Source organism: Nannobrachium achirus, assembly GCF_963921795.1.
Source record: "Nannobrachium achirus genome assembly, chromosome: 14".
NCBI lineage: Eukaryota > Metazoa > Chordata > Actinopteri > Myctophiformes > Myctophidae > Nannobrachium > Nannobrachium achirus.
The window spans coordinates 13,040,152-13,064,405 of record NC_137821.1 but is presented as its reverse complement, the minus strand read 5'-3'; the positions used below and the strand labels follow the sequence as shown (position 1 = coordinate 13,064,405).

General features: G+C 43.1%; 1 long non-coding RNA gene across 1 annotated transcript; it reads left to right on the top strand.

The window, feature by feature from the left end:
- Positions 1-1,483: 1,483 nt before the first annotated feature.
- On the top strand, positions 1,484-3,001 carry LOC308298445. Its single transcript, XR_013962715.1, has 4 exons — positions 1,484-1,570; positions 1,959-2,037; positions 2,529-2,666; positions 2,907-3,001. It is a non-coding gene; the product is annotated as an uncharacterized lncRNA (long non-coding RNA).
- The last annotated feature ends 21,253 nt before the right edge of the window (positions 3,002-24,254 follow it).

Genomic DNA, 24,254 nt, shown 5'->3' with positions numbered 1-24,254 from the left:
ATGCAAATTATTCTTCTGCCTCTAAAATATACATGCAAATTCACATTTGAAATGAAAGGCTTTAGAGGGTTAGTCCAAATATCACTGAAACCAATATTACCCCAATTGGCCTATGTCATTTTGAGCAGTTTGTGAAACACTTAAACCAGTTTTTATCCTGGGATTGATTTTTTAGCAATTTGCATGAAACATTTTACACACAATCTAAGGACCTTTATCTAACATGCATATGAAGTGCACACAAAGAAATAAAATACAAATATAATAATAAATATAGCTGCAAGCAGCAATAAAGTGGCCAAAAACGACTCAAATCATGAACACAGCCTGCGAATTGTGTGAAACTTTGCACGCACATTCCCACTAGGTCAAGGAACAGATGCCGCCCTTCTCACATTGGCTGTTATAGCGCCACCAGCGGGTCAACTTTTGCATAACACATTTTTGTAACACATGCCTCAAATCACGCATGCAGCATCCGATTGCCATGAAAGGCCCAAGAATACGTGGCACCCTTTTCACGTTGGCCTATTATAGTGCCAGCAGGAGGCCAAAAAACCTACCTGACCTGCCGGAGACCTTTCTTGGAAGAACACTGCTTCTAGTTTTTCTTTGATTTCTTTTCCCACTTTTCTTGCTTTTCCTGCTTTTTCCGCTGCTTTTTTCCTTTCCTACTTTTTCCTGGCTTGGCCACTTTATTGCTGCTTGCAGCTATATTTATTATTATTAATATTATAAAAAAAGTCTTTGAAACACAAATAGTTTAATTCATAATCATAATTCTTTTCTTTGTCATCATGATGTGACATTATACACCCTTGGGTTGGGTTATTAAACAGCTAAGAATAAAACAAATTGGAAGAAGTACTACATGTTGTCCTCCTTTGTTCGCACAACAGCAAACACAGCGCACAGCATATACAGAACTATCTCTATTGCCATGTTCATAAATTTGTGTGTGTGTGTGTGTGTGTGTGTGTGTGTGTGTGTGTGTGTGTGTGTGTGTGTGTGTGTGTGTGTGTGTGTGTGTGTGTGTGTGTGTGTGTGTGTGTGTGTGTGTGTGTGTGTGCGCGCGCAACCTTTCTCTCTAAATAAGCCTTTCGATATCCATTTCATTTCAATGGAGCACAGTAGATTGTCTACTGACTCATCTGTTTATACTAGGCCTGTCAAAATGATTACATATTTGCATGAAAATTAATCATCATGGAACATGTCATGATCGGGTAGAACTGCTTTAGACGTGTTTAAAGAATAAAACAAACTGACGTTGACCACAGTTCCTCTGGGCATTGTTTGATTATGCTGCACAATATTTATATTGGCATATTGTAATACTTTGTTTGGCACAACATGATGTTATGTAATGTTTATCAAAGAAAACACTGTTTGTGTCTGTGTGTGTGACACAAACACACACACGCACATGACCCCCTCCCTTAATAAACACCCAGGGCAGTTAGTAGTAGTATATAGTTCCAGTAGCGAGGACAGATAGACTTCACAGTTCACATCAGAGACATCACTGACAAGGTTCTTCTCAGCTCTGGACTTCCCCCAAACACTGAAGGTGAGCTCAATAATAGCTACTTGCTAGATTGCAATGCCTTGTGTTGTGACAGCAATTCTCAATGTGGGCTAGTGTGCCCCATTTAATTGGCAAAACGCAAGGATTTTAATGGTAAGAAATATGTATACAAATATCATAGCATGTGAATTTTTATTGATGGATAACATTATGCTCTGAAAATGCACACGCCCCACATCTGACCACTTCACATGGCAGCCGAGAGGCTACTGTGTTAAGTGGCCAGAAGTGGGCCCTGATCCAGAAAAGAAAACTTTAGAGAACCACCGTCTTATGAGAATTATATTCAAATGTTATTTTGTCACATGGCAGATCCAACGGCACACAGAGTCATACAACCACTGACATATTTCGTTATACATCCTCACAGAAAATGAAGATTGTGATCCTACTTTTCGCTGCGTTGGCCCTTGCAGCAGTGCAACATGCAAAAGCTGAGGATGAGCCAGGTACCAGTTTTCATGACATGTCATTTCATTGTGATGTGATATCAAGCCATATTCACTGTAACCTAAAGGTGTAGTTCAACTCCCAAATGACTGTTTATCATTTAATCACCCCATGCAAGCCTTGAATTCATGGAGTTTTTATGTTTTTCATATTTGATGAATTGATGTAAATAGGAGACCAAGCTCAACAAGAATAGAGCAGTGGGCATGGTTTACTGGTGCCAACAAAAACTCTCCCATTAATTTTCCACATAGACTTTTAGAAACAAATTTATAACGATTATTCTAAGCCTAGAACCAAGCCATCCAGGACGTCAGTGAATCATGATCATGAAACCTTTGATCCTGTGAAAGAAATAATAATATTCGGTTATTTGATAGACTACATTTAATAAATACCCTTTGTTTAGTGATTTTTTTCAACATTTATTTTTTTCTACACTGTTAACTTACCCTTCAAATCTCTGCTTCTTCTTCTGATGCTGCTGCAGCTGCTGTAAAGGCGGCAGACCTCCCTGAGGCTGGAGAGGATGTGGGAGAGACCCAAGAGCATGGGGATCCGCTTTTTTATAACACAGCCCGCTATTGTAGCTCTCATCCCAAAGATATTATGTGTCAACATGGTTAAGGTGAGGACAGAAAGTCAACAAGCCCTACTGTTGGAAAGAAACTTATAGTTAATGAAAATTCCTGTAGCATACAGTTGAGTGTACAGTATTTTGACTCCATTACATTAGCAGAAAACGGTATACACTCTTGAATAATAATAATTGTAATTAGTGTAATACTGATACTAATAATAATAATAACTTCCATTTAGCCATTTAGTTCTGCTTCTGTATCAATGTGTTAATGCTCTCCTCCCACAGCTTCAGAGGGAAATCATCGACTCACCATTGCATCATCATACAAGACAATGTTTCTTCATTATTTGGTTGATCTGGGTTCTATTTGTGACCCTCAAATAAAAAGGTATATAGCATTCAACTTGTCTCGTTTCCTTTTTTGCGCTTAAAATAATAATAATTAAACATAATAAACATTTACAATGTATAACAAAGAATCTTCGCTGCATGTTCATGAACCGCAGAGGATGCAACCCTAGGGATTTTGGTGACCCCATGGTGTGTCATCTATATGGCAGTAGTTCTCAAACAAATTATTTGTGGCAATTGACCCCAGAAGAGAAGAGTTGTTCAAATGTTTCAAACATCTTAAAGATTTTTTGAAAAATGTTCAGAAATGGCAGATGTACAAGCTCATATATCTGCTATAGCCAAGGTAACACATTTTGCTGGTGAACCCCCTGGAACCCCTCCAAGAACCTCTTTGAGAACCACTTATCTGCACTGCTCGGTCAAAACTTTAGATTGCTAACATGATAGGCATATCAAAATCTAAATCGGCAGATTTGCCATGAAGTTTAATGTGCTCAGCAAGAATGAACCATACTCCTTTTGGCCTTCATTCTGTTTCCACCCACCAGGCCAGACCTCTCACTTGCACTCAGAAACTACTTGGCACGTTGCCATGAACCTTGCCATGAATGTTCCATTGAGTACATGCATACTGGGCGGCATAGCTCAGAGGTAGAGAAACCGTTATTAGAGCACGAAGGGTTCCCGAAGTGTTCCCAGTTCGAATCCGGGCTCCACCTGAGTTAATGTCGAAGGGTCCTTGAGCTAGACTCTGAACCCCTAATTGCTCCCGGTGAGTAGGTTGGTGCCTTGCATGGTTTCCTCCGCCACCGGTGTATGAATGCACAATCTATGTAAAGTGCCTTGGATAAAAGCGTTATATAAATGCACCGTTTACCATGCTTCTTGGTAGCTATTTGAGTGACCCCATGACCTATACCATCTGGTGCCACCCTCAGTTCAAAACTTCCGTTTTGTCAACAGAGGTTGAGTTCACACAAGATATCTGGTCTATTAGGCAGATTCGGGGGTGCACTGGTCTCTTCACGCAACACCAGATCGTTCCGCCAATATATTTTGGGGGGGTGGGATCACGCACACAAACGCTAGAATGTTCTCCTCGATTCAAGATCCCATAACAGGTTTAGGTGAGTGTCGCCCTTACAGGAGATGTGCCCTCACTCCTCACATATATGGTTTAGACCAGGGGTTCCCAATTCTTTTTGTCTCGGGGCACCCCATAAATATTATTTTAATCCGAGGCACCCCTACATTGTAATTTTCACTCCCAGCACCTTATATTTATAGCATATCGTCTTTGTCGCGTGGAAACCTTGAATGTCCAAAACCGTTAGTTTTGTATTTATTATCAATAAAATGTACTAAACTAGTGAAAACAGCTGATCTACAAGCACACAACGCCTCGCATCGCGAGGCGTTGTGTGCTTGTAGATCGGCTGTTTTCACAATTTTTGTGCGACAGTCTTGTATGATGAAGCAGGGCTTTGCTTTACCAAAAGACGTACACATTTGAAACTTGGAGATACAAGGTTTCTGCCAGACAGTGACGATATTTTAGTGATTATGTTGCGAGGAAAACGTTGAGATAATAGCCTTTTTGGTTAGAACTTTTTTTTTTTTTTGGTTAGAACTTTGTACTAAAATGATACTAAATATTTTTTTTAAGTGTCCAAATTAATTCCAAATATTATCAAATGATCTCGCGGCACCCACTTTGAAAACCCCTGGTTTAGACCATAGCTATATATAAGCATAACATAACATTGTGCTGACAGTAGCCTACCGCTGCCCAGTGCTGCCAGTATCCTATCTGTACGCAACAAGAAGCACTGTCAAGTTAGGGAACACTCTGTGTACTAGGACGGCAACTCTACCCCTGAGCCACTGCCCACTCACTACAAAAAGCCTTGGCAGTAATCTACTTGTACATTAGTTTGATTAAAGATTATGGCAGCTAGTCCAGTGTTAAAATAGTGTTCTACCAGTAAAAGAATAAAATAAAATAAATCCATTACCATTTATGTAAATTTACATTCCCCTTCACTGCATCAGTAACTAACTGCCCTCAGGCGTTCACAGTGAGTGTATACTGAGTCCATTTGCGGTAGTGACAAATTGGAATTTTAAATGCAGCCCTGGCATATTATATAGCCTTTATTATGGTCATGTTTGTATTTCAAATGAGCCAGGGAATTCAAGAAATGTCACCCAGACGCCGGTCGATCAAGGCAATTAGTTCAGTCTCTCTTACCATTCAGGTGTGACATGTTTTTGCGACCGAAGGTCGCAGTATGAAAATTGTCATAGCTTGTCCGTCTTTCAGTCAGTACAGGAAGTGATGTCACGTGACATCACCTCATCAAAGATCAAACCCTGGATATCCATACTGTCTCTGTGACATCACTTCCTGTTCCACTTTCTGATGTCATCAATCCCAGGCCCTAACTGGCCCAAAAGCCTGCTTTACTCTGATTTACACCCTACCTTCCCCGAAAACGTTAATATTAAGTCCATGTATATGGATATATATTAATAAAGGATAAAATGTCCATATACAGTTTGGGCATTCCCAGATGATGCCCTGTTAAGCCTCGATCAGAGTCTGCGGTGAAGAGCTATCCACCGCAAATTTTAGGTGGAAAGCTTTCCACCTCAAGTCAGAAAATAAGTGAAGGCCATCATAGTCAGTCACGGTGAAGTCCTTTTCACCGTGACTGACTGGTCTAGATCGACCAATCAGTGAACGGGGTGAAGAGCCTATCCGTCTGATAGTAAAAACAGAGAGATGTGTCGGGACTTGCGGTGGAAAGCTCTTCACCGCGAGGAATGACGTAACGTTGTAGTTTCATAACTCAAAAAGACTACACCGCGGTGGATAGCCTTCCACCGCCATTCCCAGATGATGCCCTGTTAGGTTACCCCCTTATGCCCATATATGGAGATCCCCAGGCATCAAACCCAGGCCCTAAATCGCCAAGGCCTTGCTTGGCTTTGCTAATTAACATGCGTTATATGCCCATAAATGGAGATTCCTATATTATCCATATTAAGGACATTATTAAGGATATTATGTTATCAATATTAAGGACATATCTGGGAATGCCCGTATTTGGTAATGCCCATATATGGACCCCATCATTTGACTTAACATTGTTGACTATCATGCAGGGGTCTCCATATACAGTATGAGTAACTGGTCCCATATACATCACTGGCCAGATGGCCAAGAATTGGCGCCATACAGTAGGTATACAGTACAGTAGCTTACTCGTTGATGTTAAAAAATAAACAATAAAAACCGGATTGGTCACTGGGTATGCCACCATTTGGATGTTTGGACACTGTTGCAAATGACCACCCGGAAGATTTAAAATTAAACCAAAGTAATAATAATGCTAATAATTCTCTCTCTCTCCCCATCTACAGTACAGTATATGCTTTCGTTCAACATTGTCTAGCTGCAGGTCGTGCTCATATAGTATTATCACTTACGTATGTGTTCCTATGAATAAATGTATGTGCTTCTGGCAGCTTTGATACGGTGCGCTTCTCTCCAGGGCTACTGTACAGGTGAGAACAAAGGTGTGATGACCATGATGAATAATGCAAGGCGCCATGGGTTGCATCTCCTCTAACGGTGACAGACTGACTATCTTGGGGGGATGGGGCATAACTGGACACACCATATCTCACAACCTAATCAGAATGGGGTCGTGTGTATGTATGTCTGTATGTCCCAATGTCTTGCATCTGCAACTCCACGTTCAGCAGTTGTTCAATTGTCTCAAAAACATAATACAAAAATCAACAACGCATGTTCCTTGCTGACCATCAACTTTTTTTTTTTTTTTTTTTACTTTTTTTTTTTTTTTTTTTTTTTTTTAAATATGAGCGCCCGTTAGGGCGCGATTTCTAGATGTGAGCGGCCGCACAGCGGCCGCGAACTTCTAGTCCCCTTTATGGGGCGGCAGTGGCTCAGGGGTTGAGAAACTGTCATTAGAACACAGAGGGTTCCCGAATGGTTCCCAGTTCGATCCAGGGCTCCCCCAGAGTTGGTGTCGAAGAGTGCTTGAGTAAGACTCTGAACCCCTAGTTGCTCCCGGTGAGCAGGTTGGTGGCTTGCACGGTTTCCTCTGCCATCAGTGTATGAATGTGTGTGTGAATGGGTGAATGTAATGCACAATCACTGTAAAGCGCCTTGGATAAAGGCGCATAATAAATGCACCATTTACCATTTATCCCCCTTATGCCACACCCCACTCCATCCTCTCCCAAATCAAAGATCTCGCATCATCTGCTCCACTGACATTTCCAGTTCCAGGGTTAGGGTTAGGGTTAGGGAGAGAAGGAGAGGTTTTGGCAAAATTTCTATTTTGTTTTTGTCATAGACTTTTGAATAGCATCTCCTTTAGTCATATTTTAGTCATCTGAAATGTTATGGTTTCAGTCGGCTAAATCTACAATTTATTTTTGTCGCCCCAAAAAAAAAAAAAAAAAAAAAAAAAAAATATATATATATATATATATATATATATATATATATATATATATATATATTATTATTTTTTTTGGGTGGTGTCGTAATGCCTGAGTTTACACTTGGTTGCATGCCAAAAATAGTTGATCTACAAGCTCATAATGCATCATTGAGAGTTTGCAGATCAGCTATTTTCAGAGCTCAACCAAACATACCCTGATGTCTTAGTTCTACGGAATCTCTCCACTAGTCCTTCCCTAGCCTCGGGAACCCAGGCTTTTATTTTGGCGATCGAGTCCTTCCCTAACATTTTAGTCTAGTTTTTATTTGTTGACAAAATTGTCAATATATTTAGTCTTAGTTTTAGTCTTCATAGCTTAGTTTTTGTTTAGTTTTTATTTAGTTTTGTCAGTGAAAATAGGTAGTCGACGATTTTTTTTTGTCATAGTTCTAGTCGAAACACTGAGGGGTGGGGGGAGAGAGAGAGAGAGAGAGAGAGAGAGAGAGAGAGAGTGTTGGGAGTTTTGGGGGCCGGAGTGGGACAGAGGTACAGTAGCATCTGGTGAACATTTAATAGCAATTTTAGAATGCCAATCTGTTCTAAAACATTTATGTGCTATTTACTGTAATTGTATTCAAACCTTACCGGTAGGTCAATATTTTTGTACTTTTACGCAAGTACATTTTGAATTCCAGACTTTTACTTGTAACAGACTATTTCCACATTGCAGTATTGAGGCCCGCCTCCACGCTCGCTAATTCAGTCCCTCACTCACCGGCTCAAGCTGGCTGTTTCTTTGCACGCTGCGTTGAACAGTCTCTCTCTCTCTCTCTCTCTTTCTCTCTCTCTCTCTATTTCTCTCTCTCCCCGTGTCTCTCTCTCTCTCTCTGGTGGTGTTTTTCCTCACTCACTGCTAATGTATACTTTACAGGACGTTTGAGGAATTGTGGTCAAGCCTCAGTTGTTTACGAGACACCTTGTATGGTTTGCGGGAAGCAGCACAGCTTAGTAAATGGACTTTGCTTTAACAGCAAGCGTGCTGGAAAGAATTGGCAGCATATTACGTTTTGGCTGTGCTCAACATAGTCGTTGTTAGTTGTTTGTGGTTTTCACACTTTGGACCTGAAGTTGGGTGGCCTTGACCTGAAAAACACCCAGTGGTTGTAAGACAGAGAACACAATGTGTAGAGAAAAGGCAACAGAGGAAATACTTGACCGACGAGTGAATTCTGGTCTGTTCTTCATGCAGTTTCTTGACTGACTGCTTTGGTTAGGAGTTTCTGTGTGTGTCTGTGTGTGGGTGTGTGCACACGTGTGTTCACGTGCACATTGGAAGTTGCGTGTCTCCGCCGTGCATCTCCTGTCCATCTTTCTAGAATCTAGATGAATTGTGACAAGAACGGGGACTGTCTCCCTCTCTCTCTCTCTGTCTCTCTTCTGAAGGGAGATGGGAGACAGAAGGCATGGAGGGAGGTAGTGAAGACTGAGGTCTGTCTGACATGCCTATTAGCCTGGAGGTGCTGACGGGTCTGTGACAGTAGCCAAGATGTGGTTGTGCGACTAAACATGCCCTGTTTTAAGACATGGCTGGAGTCAATGGTCCCAGACACCACACTGAGGCCAGGGCCACTAAAAACACAGCAAAAAGCTGACAAAAAACTAACACACACATGCAAAGACATACTGTTCACACTTCACAGGACACAGTAGAATCTGTTGTAACCCAGGTGGAGAAAGGTTGGAAGAGTGCCCTCTAGGAATATGTCGCCTTGGTGTAATGGTACGCACACAAATCATGCCCAAAGTAATCAATCAAAAAGCATAAACGGCGGCCATAGCTGAATTTCCTTCCACACGCTACGTCCTACCAGGGAAACTTCCCCCTCCTTCCCCATCAGGTGATAAGAAGCGGCCCGCTCACTCATCATGCACTGAAGGAAGCATGAACTCTCCCCCAGTTTGGCAGAGGGAGAGTAGCGCCCAGGATTACAGTTTAGGCAAGTGGCATGGGGTGAAAAATGGGTTACAAAATTGTGGGATAAAAAAATTATAATAATCTAAAACTCAAGTTACCCGTGCAGCTTTTGAGTATGAAAGGGAATGCAAAAAAGAGGCGAGAGTTTTTACAAGCTATATTAAAACCCTGCTAAATCCAATTAGTGTTCTGAGAGCGAGCGAAGGAGCGCTTGCACGAGGGGAGATGGACTCATTGTTGAGAGAGCGGTCTTGCCTCAGTGGAGGAGTAATGGAGCATCACAGCTAGAAAGCACCAGGCTCAATTATCCATGCTAATGTTCAGTTTAGCCGTAGCAAAGCACTTTAAGCCCTGGTGTGTTTGCTCAGCCCTCTTCCTTTATACCAGGGGTCTTCAATGTTTTCAGGCCAAGGACCCCTTATTTGAGAGAGAGATGAAGCAGGGACCCCCACGACCTTTTCAGAGAACATATAGTTTCATTGTTTGACAGCAACAATTATCAGTATATTTAGGATTCATGTCAATTTGTGTTTTCAGATATTTAACCGCTTGAGCTGTCGATACTTAATAAAGTTGACCTTTCACTATGTACTTAGTCTGCTCTTTTTCCCCAATACTCCAAACCTCTTTGCCAAAAATAGCCGATCTACAAGCTCACAGCACCTCGCAGCACGAGGCGCTGTGAGCTTGTAGATCTGCTATTTTTTTAAGTTCTCCGAATATGGACACTAGGGTTCACGTGGATAATATAAGTTGACAATAATATGAGTTGACAAAATAAAACAATAAAAAGACGGCTCATAGACACTATGGAAACATGATGCATGACACTATATAGTAATAATAATAATAGAGTAGGAATGATAACACATACTGTAGGATGCAAAGATAAAGACAGTCATACACAGGGAAACAAGAGAAAAGTTGCAGATACAGAGGGGCGCATGATGCCAATTTGCCAAAGGTGGTGATTGGGAGAGATGGAGAGAGTGAGTATGATAATGACGAGATGACAGCTGTTCAGTCTGGGAAAGCAGCTGTATCCACTAAAGCACTGGTTCCCAAACTGGGGGTCTCCAGATTTTTTTGGGGGGCGGGTCCCCCAGATGATTAGCTTAATGTGCAACACGTAATAAAGAGGCAAACATTGTGAAAATAGCAGATCTACAAGCTCACAACACCTCAGCTATGAAAATGGCATGACTGTGTTGTGTCAATTACAACACGGTTTTATGACAATGGGTTTAGTTTAGACTGTTATTAAATAAATGTTCCTGTCTTTTGCTTAAACTGTCTTAAGTAAAATCTACCCTGAAATCTCTCCGCTGCAATATTAGGGGTTCTACCTTTTCCTATTGGGCCAAGACCCTAACTTACTGTATAGGTGGAATGGACAATGACAATACACGTTTACTTTAGCAGCACTGTAACTGTCCTCTTCTACCCTTGATTTGAACCCTGTTTTCTGAGATTGTTTTCTGAGATTATTTTACACCATTGAGGTTATAGTTTTTTGGTTGGTTGGTTGGTTGGTTGGTTGATTGATTGATTGATTGATTGATTGATTGATTGATTGATTGGATCGATCCATGCTTGGGAAACAGGGCACTAAGGGGTGCTACCACCCCTTAGCTAAAGCTCCAAACAGCCCAAAACAAACTAATTAGGGTTGTGCTTGGTCTCCCTCCTCTGACCCACCTTACCGAGCATCACCACGAAAGCGTGGGGTGGCTCAAAGTAGCTGACAGAGTACAGCATCTTGCAATGGGCCTGGTGTACAAGATACACTACACCTCCAAGATTCCCATGTACCTGACAAACTACTTCTTAAAGGTCAAGGATGTTCACGATCATAACACCAGAGGCAGCTCCACTAATCATCATCAGCGTAGATTTAACACTAAACAAGGCGCTAACTCGTTCTCCTGCTATACCATCAACATGTGGAACGCCCTTCCACAAGCCCTAAAGGAGAGCAAATCCCTAGCCTCCTTCAAAATAGGTATGAAAAGTCACCTTCAGACAGCAGCTACCCGTGACTTGTAAATAGACTAAGCCCCCATGCTCCCCCCCCCCTTTTTCTTTGTATTCTGCCTTTTGTATTTGATGTTATGCTTTTGAAACTGATATTATCCTAGATAAAGTACTATGTTCTATCCGTCTGTCTTTCAATGTTATATGAGATACTTAAAGTGTGGTTCCTGTGGAAATAAGCCTCGGCTTTCTAGGATCTCCTTTTAGTTGACCTTGTACCAGTGATTTGTACTGTCATGAAACTGTGCTTTTTTCTATTGCAAACTTCTAATAAATTCTTCAATCAATCAAACCAAAGATAGCTTGATGTATTACAATCGTGTTACAATTAATGAGAACCCAGGCATTAACTGCAGAGCTTAGATGAAGGAAAAACATTTCAAGGAGCCATGTTACTTCCTCCATACATGCATGGTGGAAGGCTGTGGGCAACAGAGACTATAACTCACTCTAATTAAGGTCCTCACCACCACTATGTTGAAATTCCCCCATTAAATACCATTGGGTTCATTGTCAGCAGGCAGACAAACAAGAAACCCACAGTGGCAATTGATGCGGTCGCATGCTATTGGTTACAATGGGGAATGAATGCATCCGCAATAGAATCCCCGGGTCAAACAAGTCCATGCAAACTTCCGTGTGACTCATTGTCTATCTATGAGGGGAGTTTTCTTCTGTATGCCATTGCTCATAAAAGAAAAATGAGTCCCCCCCCAGGAAGTTTCACTTCACTTTGACAGGTCTGTCAATACTTTTCCACTTATGTTATGGACATGTGATTTATTTGTATGAAATCGTTATTGACTGGCAGACATGGCAGCAAACTACATGAATAAATTGTCTTTACACATTTACAGGGCATGGCCAAGATTGTCAGGCGCTGCCAATTTTGTGCTTCAGTCAAATAAGCCGTAGGTAGCTGCCAAGTTGCAGTCTTGTGTCAGTGTGGGCTTGTATGCACGCCGCTGCCATACACACTACACTCCACTCTGTCTCCTGTCAATAGTGATTTATGACAGACCATGTGCTTTTCCTGTCCTCTCAAACCCCCCCGCCCCCCCACGATGAGAATGTTGACATGCATGACGTATGTCTCAATCTCTCACTTGTTGAAGAGAACAAGAGGTACTTAATTTATACTAGGAGATTAAATGTGTGATGTGGAAAAGAACCCCGGGTTTGGCTTCCGTCTGCAAAAGTCAGATCTGGAAGAGGTACCACAATGTATGTAGAAAATAAGTAACCTTTTTTTACTTGTAGTTACAAGTAAATGTCCGGCATTCAAATTTGACTTGGGTAAAAGCACAAAAGTATTGACATCAAAATATACTTTTTGCACAAAAAGAAAAGTACTCATTATGGAAAATGGCCCATTTCGCAAGTTTCTAAATGCATGAAAATCATTTGAAAATAGCAGATGTACATGCTCACAACGCAAGCAACGTGTTGTGTGCTTGCGGATGAATGAAGTGGATTTATGTATTGAAAATTGGAAATACTCAAAGAAAAAAAAGTTGTACAGTCTACCCTTGAACCCTTCTGCGTTCAGTTCCATCGCCTCTATCGGGTGAGAATGAGATTGTCAAAGAGGTGGGACCTGTTGGCACAGACGCCATCTGAGTCTGCAGTGGGCCATGCAAGTGAACAGGGACTGCCTGCTACACTCACTCAGTGAAGCTCACACACACCATGGCTCACTCTCACATTCAGTTAGGGATGCCATCCACTTTGTCGACAACGACAGGCTGGTCGTTGTGAAAAAGTCACTGCGCCTGTGAGAGCTGTCACTGAGGTTGTTAATACAGTTTGGCAAGCGACTGCTGCTGCCTCTGGGAATTTACTCCGTTCAGGGTTTGTGAGGTAATCCGTAGTAGATATCTTCGGAAGCTAAGCTCTGCCTGGGTTTGAACTCTTGGAACTCACGGAGGGTAACTTTGAGCCAAGAGCCTTTGGGCTGCGTTGCAGGGAGCCTTGATGGCAAGACTGCTTTGGAATGTGCTGCCCCCTAGGTACTGTGGCGCAGTCGGTAGCGCTATCACCTTACAGCTAGAAGATCCTGGGTTCGATTCCGGCAGGGGACGCTGGGGCTGTGTTCTCTCCTCCACGTCATCAGCGCCCACACCCTAGGTGGGGTTGGCGAAAGGGTCTTTCTGTGTGTAGTTTGCATGTTCTCCCCGTATCTCTTAGGGTAGGTACCCTCATAAAAAACATGCAGTAGCCCTGGTCTCTATAATCAGGGCCATATAACCAGGGCACCTGATGGAGGGGAAAGGAACTGGTTGGAATAACGTGTTCCTTCCATGCGCTACGTCCAACCAGGGAAGTTCCCCCTGTTCGGTGATAAGAAGTGGCCTGCTCACTCCTAATGCACCGAAGGAAGCATGAGCTCAGTTCGGCGCTCTCCCCAGGTTGACAGAGGGAGTGCAGCGCCCAGGATTACAGCTTGAAGGCAATTGGCACTGGGTAAAAAATGTGTTTCAAAATCATGGGATGAGCATTTTGTAAAATATGATTATTTTGGGGGGGTTCCCTGTTTGAATATGATTATTTCGGAGGGGGTCGCGGCCTGAAAAGATTCAGATTCAGATTCCTTTATTTACCATTGTGTATCACCATTTGCTTTGGCAACATACAAGTGTGCATTCAATATTTTTTTTCACAAATAACATGAAACCAACAACACAATACAACACCGAAAAGGTTGAGAACCACTGATGTTCTAGCAGGTTTCCACAGCGCAGCAAATAGCAGCAGCGGGACACCTTCAGTGCCGCTGCCTCGGGGCCAGGTCCCCCACCTCCCTAAGCTGTCTGGCACTCTCACCACGGCAACGCAAATCCCAGAAGTCCCAGCTGTCAAGACCAGGGGCGCTCGCTTCCTCTTATCTCGTACTGTCGGGCAGAAAACTCGTACATTTTCAGTTTCAAAATGTGTTATACAGTATATGTTCTTTCGTAAATGAATGCCCTACTTCATCATACAAGAGTATCGCACCAAAGTTGTGAAAATAGCAGATCTACAAGCACACGTGTGCTTGTAGATCGTCTATTTTCACTATTTTAAATCATTTTTTAAATGATAAATACAAAACGAACAGTTTTGGACATACAAGGTTCCACCCGACAACAACGATTTGAAAGACGAGATTCTCTGATCCTGCGCGCGCGTGCGCACGCACGCACGCACGCACGCACACACACACACACACACACACACACACAATGTCTGTCGTATGAATAATAGATTTGTGAGGCTTCTGTTGAATTCCTAATGAAACGCTTCTGCCGTCTTAGCCCCCCCTCCCCCAAATCTCCAAAATGAGGTGCTATGGTGCTTGCTTCAACCAAAGGGCCTATGATTTAAAACGCCTCAAGAAAAAAAACTAAACAAAGCGAATCCTTTCGGCTAACCGCAGGGAAGCTGTGTGTACCGTAGGCAAGCACTTTGAACGTTTTCTTACAGAATTTTGTGTATCAAACAAGACTCTAAACTAAAGAAACTGCATGGAAATAAGCATAAGACTAGAAGAGAATTAGTTGTTATTGATCAAACAACCATTTTTTTCCCATGCTCCTTTGGGCAATGTATGCCTATAGTGTTGCTGTGGGGGCACGGTGGCGCAGTGGTTAGCGCTTCGCCTCACAGCTAGAAGGTCCTGGGTTCGATTCCCGCCGGGGGACGCTGTGGGTGCTGGGGGCGTGTTCCTCCCTCCGCGTCATCAGCGCCCACACCCTAGGTGGGGTCGGCGATAGGGCCTTTCTGTGTGGAGTTTGCATGTTCTCCCCGTGTCTCCTAGGGTTGATACCCTCACAAAAACATGCAGTAATCCTGGTCTCAATAATGCCTCCCCCTTGCCAGCCGGGGCGCTTGATGGAGGGGAAAGGAACTGGTTGGAATAACGTGTTCCTTCCACGCGCTACGTCCATCCCGGGGAAATCAATGTCAGGTGATAAGAAACAACTTGGACTACTCATGCATTGAAGGAAGCATGAGGTTAGTCCGTTGTCTCCCCAGGCGCGGCAGAGGGAGAGCAGAGCCCAGGATTACATAGGCAATTGGCACTGGGTGAAAATGGGTTGCAAAATCGTGGGATGAAAATTATAGAATTTATAGTGTTGCTGTGGGATGGGCATATATTCTTTCTTTAGAAAATATTTAAACTTTTATAGGAAAAGATGGAAGGTGTTATGAAAGAAACACTTGTTTGTGGTTATATCCACCACTTTCCGCGGGAATTTACTGGAGAATCTTTTGCACCACACTTCCGGTTAACAGCAGACATACAAGCTCATGTCGCGTCGCAGATGCAACCGTTGTGAGCTTGTAGATCACACTCGGCTGCGGCGCCGGAAGCTCTGCGCAACTTCTGCGCAATGCACGATGGGATGTTGGAAAGTTGTGGATAGCCTCCGTGTGCTTATGTAGGCCTAGCTCCCATGTACACAGTAAAGTGAATGAACAAAAAACGCAGTGAGCAAGAAGTGCTCACGTTTTGTACTTAAGTAAAAATATCAATACCCTGTTAGAAATGGTCTGTTACAAGTTCGATATTCAAAATCCACTTGAGTAAAAGTGCATACAAATATACTTAAAGCCAAAAGCATAGTCATCGTTGTGCAAGTTTCAAAATGTATAAAAAAAACTTGAAAATAGAAGATCTACAGGCTCACAACGCGTAGTTTTAAACCACTTAAACCTTTTAATACGTTGGTTATTTTAAAAAAGAAAATGCAGATATACAAGCCCATAGTGCGTCACATCGTGCCGCGCTATGAGCTTGTAGATCTGCTGTTTTTGAAAAATAGTGAAAATGCTAATTTTAAAGCAAACTTTTTTAACTCAAATCTTTGCTTCCGGGGTCCCGGGAACAAAATATTGTGAGATAGGATCGGCGGCCAAATAATGTATTATTATTTTTTGTATTTGTTGGGTCCTTGACATGGATTTGTCAGAAAGCTGTAGAAGATGGGGTAAAGTGCTATCCTGACCTGTTCTCGCAGCCAGGGGCGTCACAAGGGGGGAAAAGTGGGACTGAGTTACTAGGGCCCAAGGTGGAGGGGCCTTAATTATTTTATACTTTAGCTATTGAAAAATAGCATATGTACAAGCTCATAGCGCGGCACCGAGTGCCGAGCTGCGAGTTTGTAGATCTGCAGCCTCTCACCGAACTGACTTTTCTCTTTGTTACGTCATTGTTCTATTTCAATATTATGTTTTTATTAATATCATGTCTCTTCTACTCTGTCCTGCAGGTCATCCTCATTCCCGCCAGCTCCACCAACATCCGGGCGAGCTCTCTGTAGACGTATGTTACACGCACACGCACACACACGTACCGTCTGCACCGCTCAGATCTCTGCCGTCATATGTATTGTGCCCCTTTGCCTGCGATCCACTCAATTCCCAAATATCTTGCAAATCCTGCAACAACTGTCTTGTTTATTTTGATTGTTTTTAATAATCGTGTGTGAGAGAGAGGGGGACAGGGATGGTAAAGAGATGTACACCAGGTATAATCACATATCACTCTCAAAACAATACTCCAATATTTATTACCTAGCTCACATTTCGAGTGTAATAAAAGTGGTGCATGTTTGCCGGTTTCTCTGAGTGTGTGTGTGTGTGTGTGTGTGTGTGTGTGTGTGTGTGTGTGTGTGTGTGTGTGTGCGTGTGCGTGTGTGTGCGTGTGTGTGTGCGCGCGATCGTTTTTATTACCATGTGAGGACCAGATGTCCTCACAAGTATAGTAGAATTGGAAAAAATAGACAATATGAGGACCAATAGTAGGTCCTAATAAGGATTAGGGTTAGAGTTAGGGGTTAGGTTTAGGGATAGAGGTTAGGGTAAGGCCACGTGACTTGCATAAAAATGAATGGAAGTCTATGTAATGTCCTAAGTAGATCACAAATGTAGGTGTGTGTGTGTGTGTGTTAGGAAAGTTTTGCCATCCCAAGGTTTGGCGTCAGGCAGCAAAGGCACCGTTTATTACTGCCTGTGGCTCGCAATTTCCCAGTCCTTGAGTCTGTTATGGCTGCCTCAAGGTTCGGCAATATAACACGCTTGATAAAGAGCTCCCCAAACATTGTCTTCCTTTCTCAGGAGAATGGCTCCCTTTGTGATACGAGGCACGTGGGTGGGCAACGGGGGTGAAGTGGGCTTGAAATCAGGTGCTAACTCACAAACTCGGGTCAGCCACACGACGAGGGCTATTTCACGGTTTGCTTTTGAAGTGCGGAGCAGAAATAATAGAAAAGTTGCGTGAGTTATTTGTCCACAGCCAGAGACCTGCCTGCCTGGTGGACTGAGGTTTTACTGAATACATTAACATTATTTCTCTACTCATTTCTGTGAGTGGATAAATAATCTCTCTCTCACTCCTGCAATCTCTCCCTCCAGGCACGTGCACACATAGACATCAATGGGGGCTTGAGCCCCTGCCCTTTTATCCGTCTGTAAAGAAAAGTGACCAGTTTTTACTATGGTGAAAGAAATGCAAATGCCCTCTTTCCATGCCATACCTGAAGGCAGCATTCAAGAGAACTGCCTTGTCCAAACGTACTCTCCTGAACTTGAATGCGGCATCTTATGTTGAAAGAATTGCCCTCTCTGTGTAGAAATCAAGCATCGAAAATAGCCCACCTCCAAGCTCACAACGCGTCGCAGAGCGACGCATTGTGAGCTTGGAGTAGAGCCCTGCAAGCCCGACGGGACCCGACCACGGCGGGCCGGGCTTGGGCTCGTTTCGAAACTCACCAACGGGCCTAGGGCCGGGCCCGGGCTCAGAACCATGCTCGGACCATTTCGCGCTGTGAATTTCACACAACATCTCTGTGTGTGCGCTTAGCTAGAATGCCTCCCATAGCCTTCTAGGCTAATAGCCTTCTAGGGTATGGGTTCTATCCGTATCTATAGCAACACTGCTCTGATTGGTCGTGACATGTGTACATTAGCCAATGGAGAGCCGCAACGAGCCGAGGGCTTGACGGCTTTTCTTCTGTCACACACTCACACAAGTCTACTCTGCGACTCTGCGTACACAGTGAGACTAGAAGATTAGGAGCACTACTGACACTGTAGTTACTAGTTTCACCCATTTCACCGTCATTTCTCAAATAAATCGCCCTGTAATGATTCCCCGACCTCCCGTATCAGTTACGGGATGCGTGCGTGCGTCTTTACTCTTTAGTACTAGACTCTGTATTTTACGAGATGGCTTGTAACCCACGGGCAGCAAGCCGACAATAATATCAATATCTAATTGCTGTGAAGATATACAGTAACATAACAAACGGTGGGTGGAGGAAGATTTATTGCGTTGTGATGTGTGTGTGTAATTACTTGCTGTGCTGTTGTGTTGTATTGACTTCTTTCTTTTAGGGCGCGTTCACACCAGGGTTATTTGGTCCGCTTAAAAGGGACCATGGTCCTCTTTCTCCTTTGGTCCGCTGGTGTGAACGTGCAAAGGGACCATGGTCCCTTTGTTTGGTCCGGACCATGGTCCTCTTGAAAAGGCAGGACTCGGTCCCCTTCCAAACGGACCATGGTCCGGTCCTCTGCTGGTGTGAACGGAGCCGGACTTTATAGAGGACCAAACGTAGGTCTGATCAGCCTACAGTACATTCTGCATTGTGTGTTGTTCATTGAAAAACAATATGGAAAAAAGAATAAACGACTACTCGTGAAGCAATTGTAACTTTGGCTACAAGAGACTCAATATTTATGTTTTGCATTTGTGAAGCTGGATTAATAATTAGTTCTAAAAGCATGTATTTCTTACGGGAATCACTGTTGATTGATATGACCCGACCGCTGATATTTCTTGATGAGCTGCAGCCTACATGTTAATAATTGTATCGTCTCCTCTCCGTGAGCCAGCGCTGCGGTGAGCTACATGGAAACTGGTGACCCATCGTGTGTTGTGACTCCAGGGGTCGCTCTCCGAACACGGTGATCATTGTTTGTTTTGACACAAATACAGTCACAAATAAAACTAAGGTCACCATCTTGTGTATAACACAGCCAGGAGGAGGAGATGGCGCGGCGGGCGCGCTGCGCGCACAACCTCAATCCAAACGGGAAAGTCCTGTTCTGGCGAAGCCCGAACTGGCGAAGTGGGGATTTGTCTCCTACCGTAGCGATCTGGCGAATCGATTGTCCACGACACTGCAAGCGGCGCGAAGGCCAGCGGACCTTGGTCCTGCTCTTCGCCCCCGAGCGCCGCAGGCGGAGTGGCCGCGAAGAGCGGGCCAGGGCCGCGCGGCCGGCGGAGCGCCGCGCGAGTTACGAATCCGTGGTGAATGCAATCGTTATATTTATGCCCAGGCCGTAAGGCCTGGGCAAGCGCACGATAAACGCCCTGTCCAGAAGACGTTCGCCAGATCGCTACGGTATCGGACATTTCCCCACTTCGCCAGTTCGGGCTTCGCCTAAAAGGTACGTGCCCATCCAAACGACAACACACAGAATAAAGTCAAACTTGGCTTTTCTTTCGAGGCATTAGGATTTTCTCTCTCTTTTCGCTCTCTCGCTGTTCCCTGAGGACAGGCGTGCACGAGTCAAACTCTTCACGTTGTTGCTGGGACGGCAGTTTGTCCATGTCACCGGGTGCAGTGCACAAAAATAACGGATTTAAAAGCTTACAACACTGTCCGAGTGTCCGATGCACGGCTGTTATGTTTCATGGCTAAATGAATAATGTGGTTAAAAAGAACAGATCTGAAAGCTAGCATTCCGTTACATTAATGTTCTTTTTAAGCATATGCGCCACCGCATATAAAGTTATGGCTCACACGCATTTAGATTCAACATTTGGGATTAGGCTATACCTTATTTTATTGTTTTTATTAAGGTTATTTATTCATTTAGCTTCACATTTCCAACCTGATAAGGATAGGAAATATCATTATGGACCCGTTGCTTCACTTGCTTGTAAAGAAAAGAAAGAGACAGACAGAGAGATATTTGAAGTGGAAACGGTGATGCTTATTATGTTCACGCGTTCTTGCACTATTTATTGTTAAATGAATCAAGGAGAAGGCTTTATACAGGCTGTTTTGAGAGAGAGAGAGAGAGAGAGAGAGAGAGAGAGAGAGAGAGAGAGAGAGAAAGAGAGAGAGATTCCTCCACCCATCCATCGCTAATTACTGCCTGAAATGCGTGATTGTTGCTTCTTAAAAAATAGATATAGGAAGCGGCTGTGATTAATAACACAAAATTAATTGGAAGTAATTTTCCATAGGAATAGCCTATTCTGTCAATAGATCAACAGCCGTACCCACGGACATACCTGTCTATTGGGAGCGCTTTCACTGCTCCAAAAATAAAACGCCTGCACACTGCCGAACTGCACGGTACGTTTCGATCACTGATGACTTCCTTCATGCCTGAAGAAGGTCATCAGTGACCGAAACCTTGGCTTCTTCTTTAAATAAATCTGCTCCTGTACCGTGAAGTTCGGCAGTGTGCGGGCGTATTCTTTTATTATTGATGTGCACTTCTTCGCCTACCTGCTCTTACAGTTTGTATTCTAGGTGTGCAAAAGTTTTCTTTTTCATTTTTTTTCTAAAAGTTGAATTGGAGTTTTAACTAAATGGACCGGCATAACAAGATGGTGTTTAGGGAGCCAATATCACACTGTATTCAGGTCTGGGCTCTATTGGTGCAAAATGCACTCTAGTCACGCGACAACGCATAACATAAGGGCATTGATCTGCGTAGATTAAGCGAGGACTAGGGGATTTGTTCCAGCCTTATTGATGATGACTGACTGCACATTGAGTGAGATCTGTCTTTAAGACATTTGAGTCGAACACTCTCTAAACCTCTCTAAACCTCTCTGATCCAGTGCTTCTTGTCCTCGAGTGAGGAAAAAACAAAGCACTTCTCTTTCTGTCCTCCCTTCTCGGGGCTGCAGTGGCTCAGGAGGTAGAGAAGCAAGACACTTAACCCTGAACTGCTCCCAAGGAGCTGTGTGGTGCCTTGTATGTGTGAACGTGTAGCGTATGTGTTGAGGTAATGCACACGGTAAAGTGCTCTGGCTAAAGGTGCCATGTAAATCCACCCTTTACCTTTTTAACCATGTGAATATTTATACTGTAGGTCAGACCTAGAGCACAAGGACGCACATGCCTTTAAGCGTTGTCCGACTCGGTCTGCACTCTCTACATGTTCCATTTTCTGCACACGTGCATGTGCACGCACGCACACGCACATGCACACACACACACACACACACACACACACACACACACACACACACACGCACACTGATGTGAGAGTAAAGTATTTATAATTCATGCATTTTTCACACGTCTTTTGAACAAGGTGAGGTTGAAGGGTTGACGGCCTGAAAGTAAGTCCTCTAGATCTCTCACTCTGGGGGGCTTTATTCCATAATGGATGAGAAGACCCTCTGATTCACTAACACTTCTATATTAACCTCAATCGGCGTATATGAACACACACATGTTATGCATAGAAACACTCATATAACCAAGCATGCATCCATGGGATCCAAAGCTGTCAAAATGTTACGTCAGCTAAGAGCAAAGTGTGGGTAATTGGGGCTTATAAGACGTCACGGTAGTCCTTCGTGGTGCTTCGTATGAGTGTTATTAAAACTCATTTAGTGCCTTTCCCGAGATATCTCGCGAAATTCCCTTTGATGTTCGCAGTGCCAATCGCGAGATGTCTCGCGAAAAGTAATATATTACTGTAACGGCGGTTATCCTACCGGGTACATGCGCGGAAGGTCCCGAGACGATCTCCCTCGCTGATTTATCATCATCACGGATCCACAAGCACAAAATAGTAATCCCATAACATTGAGCCAGACGGGGAATCTCATCTTTAATGTCCATTATCTCCAAACAACACTTTCAAAGCGAGGATGGCAATAGATCCTCGCTAATAAAACACATGTTGAAAAGCTCCGTTCCGCCATTACACAACACCATGTGGACGATGACCGCTTCCTGTGAATGACGCGATGACGTCAAACCGGAAGTGTTTAAGCTATGGACTTCTGGCCTTCAAAATAAGAGACTGGCCGTTTATGGAGCCAGCGAGAGGCACACTGGACATTTTAATCCGTTAATTTCTTGGGCACAAAATGAGTTAACCAGATGGACTATATCGCTCTTTTCAATTTAACACCTTACAAAATAAATAGACGTTAGAGATACACAACATTTACATTTTGGCCGATATCCGATAATACAGAATGATACAGATACATTATAATATATTTTATATTTATATTGAGCTCATTCCTGATTTTTTGTATTTTTCATTTTCAAAGCCATTAACGGCCACGTTATTCTTGCGTCAATACTGGTGAAATATTGGTCAATATCGATGAACTATCAGTCAATATTGGTGAAGAAATATGTGTCTTTATCGGTGGTAAAACATCTGAATTATTTTTTACATCAGTTCAATACCGATATTGCATATTTTATGAAATACTGTCCGATGATATCGCTTGTCACTAGTAGACATTCTTCTTCCCCCTACTTGACCTTTTTGGCTCTTTTTTTCCCCCACACTTTAAGCTCTCCTTGGTTATTATTTAACATTATGGACATGGAACTGATTCTTTTTCTACCCACAACCCCCACTCCCCTTTCCCTTGGTATAGTTCTCTCTCTCTCTCTCTCTCTCTGTTTCATACCAGATTGAAAAGTTAATTGAGGCATTGGTCCAGAGAGAGAGAGAACACACAGGAACAAGGGTCAACCCACTAAACACACACTCACGCACTGGCACGTGCACACATAGACATCAAAGGGGCTTGAGCCCCTGCCCTTTTATCCACCTGTAAAAAGTGCCCTCTCCAGACCACAAATGCAGTTTTTACTATGGTGAAATAAATGCAAATGCCCTCTTTCCATACCCTACCTGAAGGCAGCATTCAAGAGAATTGCCTTGTCTAAACTCTCCTGAACTTGAACACAGCATCATAAAGAATTGCCCTCTCTGTGTAGAAATCAAGCATCGAAAATAGCCGACCTCCAAGCTCACAACGCGTCATGCTCAAGGAACCATGAGTAAACCTGCACCCTACACTTTGAGACCCACTGTTGTAGCAAAGTGTTTCCAGTGAGCCAACATGCACAATATCAGGCTCTGTTAGACCAGAATGGAACAGAGCAATCATTAGTATCATTGGTTAAAAAAATATTTGAGAAATCATCAGTTTAAAAGTTGTCAAAGTGTGAAGAAGGAAAATGAATCATTACTTGTGTAGTTCATGGAGGGTTTTAATATAATTTAGATTCAGGCTGATTCTGAGTATTTGTGGAAATAGAGGGGGAGGTAATGTCAGGGATGGTAACTCATTTAGCAAATAAGATTTGTATAATACTAGACAGGCCGCTGCTGATTTATGTCCAATATGGCTGCTGTGCCCCCTTTTGTGGAGTTAATGCCCTCCTGCAGTGGCGTCAGTTCAGAAAAAGTTAGGTATGGCAACATGACTGGTGTCTTTATTTATTTTAAGAAGTACATTAAATTTTTCTCCCCGTTTCTAAGTTTCTTTGGGCAGCCGGTATGGTTGTTCAAGTGCAGCTAAACTTGTTAACAATAATGAATTGCACCTGTACCATTTTGTCAAGATGGGGAGAAAACAATTAAGTGTATCATTATAATACCTTGTTAAAGTGACCATTTTGTAAAATTTTGCATTTGTAGTTATTTTACTGTAATTTAACAACATAATAACCAGAACAGATAGACAAAGAGACATTCATGGATTTATATTTAAAAGTAACTTTTATGTTCCCCCCTGGACCC